The sequence below is a fragment of the Gavialis gangeticus genome, unplaced genomic scaffold (assembly GCF_001723915.1).
Source record: "Gavialis gangeticus isolate Ggan-Ray unplaced genomic scaffold, GavGan_comp1, whole genome shotgun sequence".
NCBI classification, from domain to species: Eukaryota; Metazoa; Chordata; order Crocodylia; family Gavialidae; genus Gavialis; species Gavialis gangeticus.
This window is the reverse complement of record NW_017729025.1, coordinates 111,073,704-111,084,331: the sequence shown is the minus strand read 5'-3', so window position 1 is coordinate 111,084,331 and position 10,628 is coordinate 111,073,704. Positions and strand designations below refer to the sequence as shown.

General features: G+C 40.2%; 1 protein-coding gene across 1 annotated transcript in view; it reads right to left on the bottom strand.

The window, feature by feature from the left end:
• Nucleotides 1-10,628, bottom strand: part of ABTB2 (ankyrin repeat and BTB domain containing 2) — a 205,336-nt gene that overhangs the window by 187,364 nt on the left and 7,344 nt on the right. The gene's annotated exons all lie outside the window — the stretch shown is intronic.

Genomic DNA, 10,628 nt, shown 5'->3' with positions numbered 1-10,628 from the left:
CCCCCCCACCCCCCCAAACCTATTTCCTGTTCTGGAGCTGGATCCAGTATCCACTGAAGTCAGTGGAAAGACTTTCACTGGCTTCTGTAGGTTTTGGATCAGGCCTTGCGATAAGCAGCAATTCCCATTCAAACACTGAGCTTGCTTTTACTAAGGATCAGAGCAAACAATTTCATTGGTTCCTTCTAATTTAACCAGCTTCACTCTCAGGCATTTGCAGTTCAAACAGAACTCTGATGACATCATACTCGGAGCCAAAATTTCTAAGCACGTTGCCACAGTACTGAGAGAAGTCCCATGGCATCACTTAAAAATGCTGTGTTTTTAGGCCGTCCTTAAAACACTTAGTATTTTGAAGGGGAAGAAAGTGACTTATAAAAACAACAAAGTTATTTAGTTTTAATTGGCTACAAATTACATTCAGTTTTTTTTGTTTCCTGCTTTAAATCAGCCAGTCACACAAAGGAAAATATCCATGGAAGTAACACACATGGTGTAAAGGCTTAAAAGAATGATAATTCAAGAAAGAGATCATAGTAAAACTATGTCAGTGCAAGTCTATAGAGATTTTATGATCTCCAGACTAAACAAAACTGACAGTACAAGTCGAGGACAAAATTATTAAAGCATTCATCATCCAAACATTTTACTATACAAACCAAAAAGAAGAAATAATCAGAAATGATATCCATACACAGAGGGGATATAAATTTGGATATTAAACTACTATTGTCCTTTAGCTTATTATTTTGCTAGGCATTGAATTACATACGGTTTTTCTCTTTGAACGATGGGAAATCTCTCTTTAGCCACACAATATTATATATAAAGAGATAGGCAACTTTTGAAAACATTTACATTAGTATACTGTTACACACTATTCGGTGAAGGACTGCATACAGCATATGTAACAAAGTCTACTGTCTAGTGCTATACAACCTTTTTGTAGAAGAACCTATTTTAATGCTCAGGCACTGCAAAAGCTGAGTTAAATCATGCAGAGACCAACACACTTGTATATGCTATGATGCTCTCTCAGTTGAACAAAGGAGGTATTAAATGGGGTCAGGATCCAGTACAATCATGCAGGTCCTCTACTAGACAACTACTCAAAGCCCTTCCCCACTCCCACCCTCCAGAAGTATTGTGGTATTCTTATTTGAGTCCTGCCTACAGTGCTATCCTGAATTACATTAAGACACCATCACTTGCCATGGATCTCTTGATACAAGCTTTAGTGATCCACAGAACAGTTCTCTAGTGAGTCTAATCCATAGATGATCCTTTAATCTACCTTTGCACATGACACAAACATATGTCTATTATAATGGTATTTAGGTTAAATTTAATTAAGGTGAAGTCATTTTCCCTGACCTACTGTGTTCTCTTTCCTCTGAGTCTGGGTAGGACTCCAACTATACCACCACTTCTGTTTGGGGAACAACGAGCAGAAGAAAAATGATAACCCTGCCATTTTTGACATTTAGCTATAGTATTTCACAGCTTTAAACCCTGTCAAACAAACAGGCTGTCAATTTTTGGATCACAGGATAATACCATGACATGATACACTGTGATTCCAGGCAGCCTTAATTTGGCCATAATCTAGTAACTCTGGCTGTTGCAGTAAATCAACCCATGTTGTCTTACAGATGATTTAGCACAAGTTACCTGACAGCACTTGCTAGGTCTAAAAGGATGGTGCAGTAGGGCATAAAGTATCTGCTGTGGTGATGCATATTTTGTGAATACCAGCATCAGTTGCATAAGATGAGCAGTTGGGCCATGTGTGCTCCTTTCATCTCTTTCTTAGAAGTCTAAAGAAGAAAGGGTTTTTTCTACGTACAAGTAAATCAGTATCATGTAGCAGCTGAAGTGCTGACTAACAATAACTTTTCTCCAGGTCACTATCTGAACTGCCCTGTTTACAGTCCACTTATTTTTCTTTGCTCATAACTAAATTTAGTTACAGCCTGACAGCTCATAGGTGATAATGGTAAAAGGAAGATTTGGGAGTTTTTTCTAGGAGGGACTGTACAATATATGAAATAACCACTGCACTAATATTTTGCACAGGAGACTATATAGCACAAGGTACTGGTAATGTCCAAGCTAAGAGGTTGCATTCAGGATAATGAGATGTATGTGCCTAAGTGCCCAAATTACTTCTGAAAATGTCACTGCAGGATAATAGTGACTGCTGAAATAATGGATTATGAGAAATTAGCCTTCTTATTTTAGTTCCTCATGTACACGTATGGGGATTAAAAATTGAGGACAGTGATTGTCACAGTGTTTTGCAGTGTCAGAGGAACAGCCCATTGATTGTTACAATCACACCTACAGGTTTAGAGGTAAGGCACACAAATTGTGCTTAGGAAGACTGTATTGCCACTGTTTGTAGCTAGAGAACTTCAGGACTGTCACTCTACTGCCATGTAAAACTTCACAACCTCCACATCTCCAAACTTCATGTTGACCTCACTACACAGGTCACATCCACACGAGATGCTAACTGCAGAGTAGCTGAATAATACTGCACAATAGCATGTCACAACACCAACAGTGTTAATACGCTATTGAGCAGTATTATCTCAAGCTACTACACAGTAGCATCACTTAAAAGGCACTCGCCAGTAAATACTGCACAGTAACTCTATTTAACACATATTTATTTAGTACTTGATTATAGAAGTACTAAATAAATGCACAGTAACCACATCATAGCAGCATCTTGTGTAGCTGTGCCCACAGAACACAATTTTATTATTACAAGAATTATAACTGCACAATGAGTAAAAAGCAATTTGTGAACCAAGATAGAGGATTAGGATTGAAACGGAGAGGACAACAGTTACAGACAGGCAACCCAGAGCTGGAAAAACCTGAACCGACTCATGCTATAGCACTGAAAACCTCTTAACTGTTGCTTGCGCTTCGGAAAGGAATGAGCTAACATTATAAAGCCAAAGCCGGAGAAATACCCAGGCTGACTTGAAAAAGTTCTAGTTATTCACTTCTCAGGATTAGCCTCTTAGTTTGTGGAAACAGAAGAGCAAAACAAGGGGCTTTAGTCTCTAAACTACTTGTAGCTACATCTTTCTTCTTTTGATAGTTTAAAACAATGGATTAGACTATCAGCTATTCTCTTTTTATTTCAGGCAACCTCCGCATAAGGTGTCCAGGTAGCCTGGACTGCCCAGAGTATTAGGCAGTCACCATTTGAAAGGAAACACCTTGAATGCCTAATAAAAAGTTATTGAGATTCTAAAATGCAAGAATGGCTTGTAAAAATAAATAGCTAACTAGCCTATGTCTCTGCTCTAACCCTTAAGTAAGGTTCTACTCTGTCCCTTCAGTTGAAGGAGTATAAAGTTTTATTCACAAATTATAAAATCTCCGTAGTAAGAGGAATCCTACCTGCTGTCATCTTGGAATTAGTCAAAAGCCAACAAAAGCTGTAAAGCACCCAGCAAATACTTCAGGAGATAACTATCTGCATCTGCTTGTTAGATTTTATTTAAGAAGCCCAAAGTTAAACATGCAGTCAGGATCCTGATTTATTCTAGATGCATTATCTTTAGAGTCAGGTCAGCAGAGAAAGAGCAGAGAGAAGTAAGAATGCAAAGGGTAGGAAAGACAACAAAAATGCCCAGTATGGACTGTAACATTATAAACAGTGAGAAAAAGGTCACTAATGTTTACACTATTCCTCCTTTTCCCTCCTAAAATATTACAAGGAACCCTTTCCTTTGAACTGCTTTGATCCTGCACTGCAGTATGACTAAAGGGTCTGATTTGGAGATGGTATAAATCCATATCGCACTGCAGAAGTCAGTTTTCACAGAGTGAGAATCTGATCCCAAGCATTTAGCTCAGCCCAATCTTCTGGCTCTATCCCAGGAGCTAGCCTTGCTTATCGAAACCAACCTGGTATCACTACAGTAGAGATGCTGTAGCTATCTAACAGACCGCTGAAAGATGTCAGAGGTTGGGAGGTGCTCTAAGAGTGTTTCTTTATTCCAGCTTGCTCTGCTGCATCTTTTGGCCAGTGAAGACCAAGTGCATTTCCCCTAGCTTATTGTTTGAGTGCTGGAAGACTGTAAGATTTCTATTACCTTTGGGTCACTCAAGACACATCACTATCCTGCTCCCCGCACTCCCCAACACCAAACAAACCTGGGACTCAAGGTATGTAATTTCTCTCATTCGCTAATGAATACACTGACTAAAAAGTGTTTTGTGCCATTTGTATAATCATGCTATGTCCCTGCTCCATCAGATTACCACAATATATGGGAACACTAACCCTCTGTATAAAAACAGTGCAGCAGTTAGCTTGGGAAGAAAGCATCACATGAAACCAATTAATAACCGTTTAGACTGTCCATGGACAATAAGGAATATACTTTGTCCTTCTATGGGTTCTTTTATTCTAGCGTCTCAAAGCATTTTGCAAACATTAATTAATTTAAGGCTTACATTCCCCTTTGGAAATTTGTATTATTACATCACCATTGCATGAATGGGGAAACAGCCACCAACAAGTGTCAGTACAGTCACAACAGTCAATATACTCTGATCTGATTAACCTCTACAATGACTAGAGGGGTGGACAGATTTTATGGTCTTTGCTGGTTGTCTATTTAGAGAAGACTTGTCTGTTAAGATGGTATCAGCACAGAATCCAAGCCAGACTGCCTAATAGCAAAATCCAGCACATAAAGCAGAATTGTAAGTATACCCTTGAACAGTAAGATCACAGTTTGAAAGGGCTGAAAGGAAATTATATTTCACAGGCAAGAAAAACATTCTAATAAGTGGCTATTTCACACTTTTAAACTCAATATACCTTAATTTTAAAAGGTTGAACCTTAGCCTTCACTAAAACAAAAGCTAGTAACTATAGTATAACCCCCCTCATTATAAGCCACTTTTCCATACTTATTCTAAATTTAACTTTCACAAAAGTGAAGAAAAAGTAGCAGTCTGCAGCTAGGCATAGCAGCCATATACCTCTGCTCTACCCTGTCCCGTCTTGTCCCCCCGCTGCTATTCCAGCCCTAGGTTTCCTGATCAGGGCAACTTTGTCAAGCACATCTAACCCTCATGGAAGTTCACTAGGGACTAGGTTTAGATCAGGGATGTAGGTTGTCGTAGCCACGTTGGTTTAAGGACATAGGCAGACAAGGTTCTTCGGGTAAATCTGATAACTTTTATTAGATCATTCTGAGTTAAAAGATATCAGATTTATGCAGAGAACCCTGTCTGCCCAGATTTAGATCAGAAAATCTCTACTCTTACTTGTGACCTAAGTTAGAATCCAAGTTCAGACTGCTAGAGGTGAAAGGCATTAACTTCTATGAATGAGCAACCTCAACTCTTTCTCTCTCCTTTATTCCTTTCCCTTTGATAAAGGCCTGAACTGCTAACAACAAAACTTAAAGAACTTTCCTCTTGTTGTTATCATTGTTTTGACACTCACATTGTTTCAATCAGTGCTTTCAAACGGGTGCAGGACGTTTTACAGTTTTTCTAGCTCTTGTTCTATTGATATCAGAAGTCCGGTGAGATAGTTTGCAATACTGACTTTTAAAGTGAGCTTGCATGAAAGCTCCACTGAGCTGGTTTTACTCACTGCCTCAGGCTTGCTTAGGTTTAGCCAGATGTCAAGTGTTAAGACAGTCGGATGTTGAAAACAACATTCAGATTCATCTCATTAAACAGAAAGAGCAGAAGAAAAGCTCTGCTTGTTTTGTTTTTCCTCCAGCTAGTACAAACACACAGCATATTCTTCTGTTTACTACTTACAACAGAAGAGATTTCAAAGAGTGTTTCTGTTCTGACCTCTAGGAGAAAGAGTTCTCTTCTTTGACAAACAAATAGTTTGTAGGGCAGTCTTGGAAAAATCTTCCATGCCTCCCTTGCTTCATTTATAAAAAACAATCTGCACAGCCTTATTGCCATAGGGGCGCTGCACAACTTACCATTGACAAGATTCACCAGAAGGGGAGCTAAAATCAGCACAAGTGTAATGTATCACAATCCTGATCTTCAAAGAGGCTCAAGAGAAAAATGGTAACAGCTGTGCATGATGACCACTTTTAAATACCAGGAGACTTTTATCATCTTTGCTATATAAAGATTTTGTCTACCTTTTTTCTTTTTAAATTCTGCAGGCCTAATATCTAAATCCTGAAGTCTTTATGTGCGTTAGTTACACTCTGATGGATTTCACTGGGATTTTATCCTAAGTGAGGATCACTAATAAAGATTGCAATATTTGGCCAGTACGTTTCTACTAGCACTTGCTTTCCATCCATTAGGGAAGCTCACTTTAAGGCTGGGTACAGACATTTGGGGAAGTTAGGGAGAGATTAGATGGAGTTAAAAATGGCTATCAGATCTAAGGTAAGTCAGGATGGGAGGCAGGGACAGACTGGAGGTGTCCGCAGGTGGTTTGAGGAACAGGTAGGACCTACAGTGAGGGCTGGGGGGGTCATGTAAGATCAGCAAGAGGGATAGGAGGGATTGGCAGGGGACAAGAGGGGTCTGCAGGAGGGACTGGGGGAGCTTGTGAGGTCTGCAGGGCAAATGGGAGAGCAAGCGGGACCAGGTGACCTCTACGTGGGAGGATCAGGGGGAGGCAAGCAGGATCTGTGGGGAGAATTGGGGGGCAGATGCAGTCCACAGGGTGTTGGTGGGGTTTGTGCATTTGTGAGGGGTCTTGGGGGGATGGGATTGCTGTTGGGTCTGGGAGTTGGGGATTCCAGCTTCTTGCTGTGAGTTTGCAGCCCAGCCCTTGTGGCAATGCCACTTCCCCCTCAGCCCAGCTCAACGCTACCCCCACCCCCAGCTATTTTCAGAATGGAAGGGGGGAAAGGGAGCAGAGAGAGATGATTCTTGGGGTTTCCCAGTCAGCACTGGAGGGTGGTGCGGTTAGACTGGATTCTCCCCCCGTACCTCAGAGGGGTTCCCGTCCACCTGCCCAACCCTCCAGCACCAGGTGAAAAAATCCCAGACCAAACTCCCTCTGCTCCCTCCACCCCCCCCACCATTCTGAGAACAGTGACAGGCTGAGAGCTGAGCAGACAAGTTACAGAACACAGTCGGCTTTGAAGCACGTTCATCTGAATTGTCATGCAATGAGGGTTCAGATTTTCACAGGATCAGGCCCTTTTAAAGTGGTCTGAAACTGTGCACTTCTGTTTGGTCACAACTGTAGGCTGCTTTCTGGGGCCAGATCAGGTGAAAATTGTCACTTCTGTCTGTGCTGTAAGTTAGATCAGGTGGCCATTTTTAACACAATCTGACCTCCCTGAATGTCTGTATGCACCCTAAAGCAACAATACAAACTAGCTTTCGGTGCAAAATTTAGACTTTGGGCACAATGTCTAAGCGATTTAAAAGCTGAAACTGTATTTCCGAACAACAGAAACGCTTACAAAAATCCTGCCTTTGTTTAATAAAACAGAGGGAAGGAGTTTTGCAGAACCTATTAAAAAGTATTATAACCATTTTTATTTCAATAAACATTGGGATTTTAAAATTTATTTTAAAACAGTACTAAAACACCTGGGTACCGATGCACAGTAAAGTATTTACATATGACACAGACTGATCTATTTTCATTGCCAAAAGCCAAGTGAAATATGAAGAGTAAAAACAGCACAACAGATTAGATATTTTGGAGTTTCTTAAAAATAATTTAAGATGATAGTAGCAAATTGGTATGGATTTGGTTTTTAAATGAGTGCTATGTTGAAAACATCTCTCCCAAAATAAAAGAACACCCATTCAAGTGTCTCTTGTAAAATATGCTGCAATTTGTTTCTGAAGTGTTACAAAACGGAGAGAACCAGGGCTTTTCTATGTATACTTCCAGCAATATATCTATAAACAGGGCAAGTGCTAATCTTTCCTGTAATTAGAGGAGAAAGCTTAAAATGGAAAAAAATTGAAATTAATGTGATAAAACACATTTTCTTATAATATTTATTAACATTCAGTAGGATTAGATGGGTATATCAGAAAGCCCAAACCAGCATACTGTTTTGTGCACTAAAGAGACAGGTTAATAGGGGGCTTCTGTGGTTAAAAATAGAATTAAAAGAAAACAAATAAGAACTGACCCATGAATCAAATTCATTAGCATTTCATGGAGTTTTGGATGACAGCTCATACCCTTTTAGGTTCTAGAACGTCTGGATTAAAGAAGTCAGAGAGACTTTTATTTTACTTCATATACTTCAGTATAGAAACACATATGTGCTTTGCTACAGCATTTTCATGACCTGGAATGTGAAGAGTTAAAAAGTTGCTCATTTCATGTTATTTTCATAGGCTTGAAAAAAATGCAGCAGCATCACGTCTCACTGTTCAGTTTTGCACAAAATAAGTTTACCATATCATCTGAAAATACAGAAACCTGTTAGGTTTGCCACTTAGTATTTTGCATAATAAACAGTACTAGCTAGATTTAATCAGATTAAATTCCTATCCTGTTATCAACAGTACATACGTACACAGTTCTAACTTCTTGTCTTGCGTAGTTTGGCTTTATTGATAACTTAAGAACAGGAACAATAAAACTTCATCCAAAACTTAACTATTCTTAGGGTTTTCCCTGCAGAGCTGCCTCTAGTGTAGGACTAATTTGTTTTACTTCAAAGGGATATGCCAAACCCTCTTATATCCTGATTACTCCTAACAAAAACTGTCTGCCAAAATGTATCATTAGTATACATTTACAGAGTTCCCTTTCTGTTTTAGGGTGACTGAACAGAGAAGTCCTTGATAACCTGTTACACCAGGACAATAAAACCCAGTTTAACACTAATGACTTCAGCCCAGTACCAAACTGAGTTTCACAGCATGAAATGGAAATCTAAGGGTCAAAGTTTTCTCTGGCCTATACCCTGCTTCCCCTTGCACATAAGCAATGGTGTACAATGTTATGCAAATACACATGGCTCATACCTTTTGAGTTGCAAACATCTGGGTGCATGCTTTAAAAATGTCTATAGGTATTCAGAGCCCTAGAATATTTGTCTCAGCAGGTGTTGTGGGTATAAATTCTAACACTTGAATATGCAGATATTAGAAATGTCCAGGTGGATGTAAAAGTTGCACGTACACAACTAAAAGCCAGCAAGTGTCACTCTGGGGAAAACCTACCTAGTATAACATGGACATGACAAGATACCTAGGACAGTGAAACCACCCAAGTCCTGTGCTGGGGTACAGGAAGAATCTGAATATCCTACGGGCTGTAGACTGGGCTCTGTGCTTGCTCTGCCTTAGAAAAGATTTGAAGGGAGGGGAGGCCAAGGAAGAGATGAGGAATGGCCAGTATGCAATTATAATCATGTGGCCCAGGACTGTTGTACAGGCTGAGTGCAAGGATGACAGCCCCCAGGCACCAGAGAAGACAGAAAGTTCCCTTTTAAACTGATTAGCAGCCCACTGATGGTACAGCTGTAAGAATAGTCCTAATGCTTTTCCATTCTACTTACCTTATTGATCGCATTTGCTGATCTGCAAACTGCAGCTATTATCCCCAAAATACACATCTCTTGATAACAGCCTTTCTGAGCCGTTGTGAAGCCAATAGCTTATTAAAATTAATGAGACACTGTATGAACCCTCCAATTTGTTTGGTTCAGATAACCAGAAAGCAGTTTGAATAAATAGCACACATTACAAGGTAATTTCTTTGTTGAATGCATGGGTGCTACAAATGGATCTAAGCAAAGCACCACGATTATCCACTGAAGTATAAAATTGATCTTAAAATATTTGACATTAAACTCAAAAACCTAACTTTGAATAGCAAATGCCAGGAAATTAAAAGGAAGGCTGTTATGCCATTCTTAATTTATATGCAAGCAGGGAGAAATATAAAGTAAAATGGACTAAAGTTAACAACAGGATGTAGACTTTGAATTTCCAGACTTGTCTTGCGCTGTGCTTCAGCATTTAATGTGCTAACCGTGTGCTAAAACAGAGAAGACCAAATTTATCTCTGGTTTAACTTCATTAAAACTGACTCTGGCCTTCCTAAAGTATCTTGTAAGGAAAGGTTATAATTTTTAAAAGTTGAGAAACCAGTATAGCTTGTTTTGGAACCTTAATTCCTTGTTGCTCATGTGTTGGTACTTCAAAGGAACGTACCCATGATATAAAGCATCACCTCAACTAACTCCCTCCCAACAGGTGTATGCGGAAGCACTCAAGGCTAGTAGTGATTTTTTAGGTTTTAGTTTCCTACAGCAGGGATGCTCAACCATGGGGCTGGGAATTCGGCAGTAGGGGAGTGGCAATTAACACTACCATGGCTCCCCTGCCACCAAATTTCTGGGTCTTTGGGGAGTCCCATGGGCTGGTTAATGTGGTTAATCCTGCACACTAGATCATGCCTGTAAGTAGGCAGGGGGCACACAGCCAGACTGGGCCAGTGCCCTGATCTTTGGCAGCATAAGGACAAATCGGGGTAGTGGGAAAAATGGAGCTAGATTCAGTAGGCAGATGGCATGCAGCTGGACCAGATCAGCATGAGGCTGGATTAGGGTGGTGGGCAACATGTGGCTGGATCAGGCTGGCAAACAGTCCAAGGGGGGGGGGGGGGG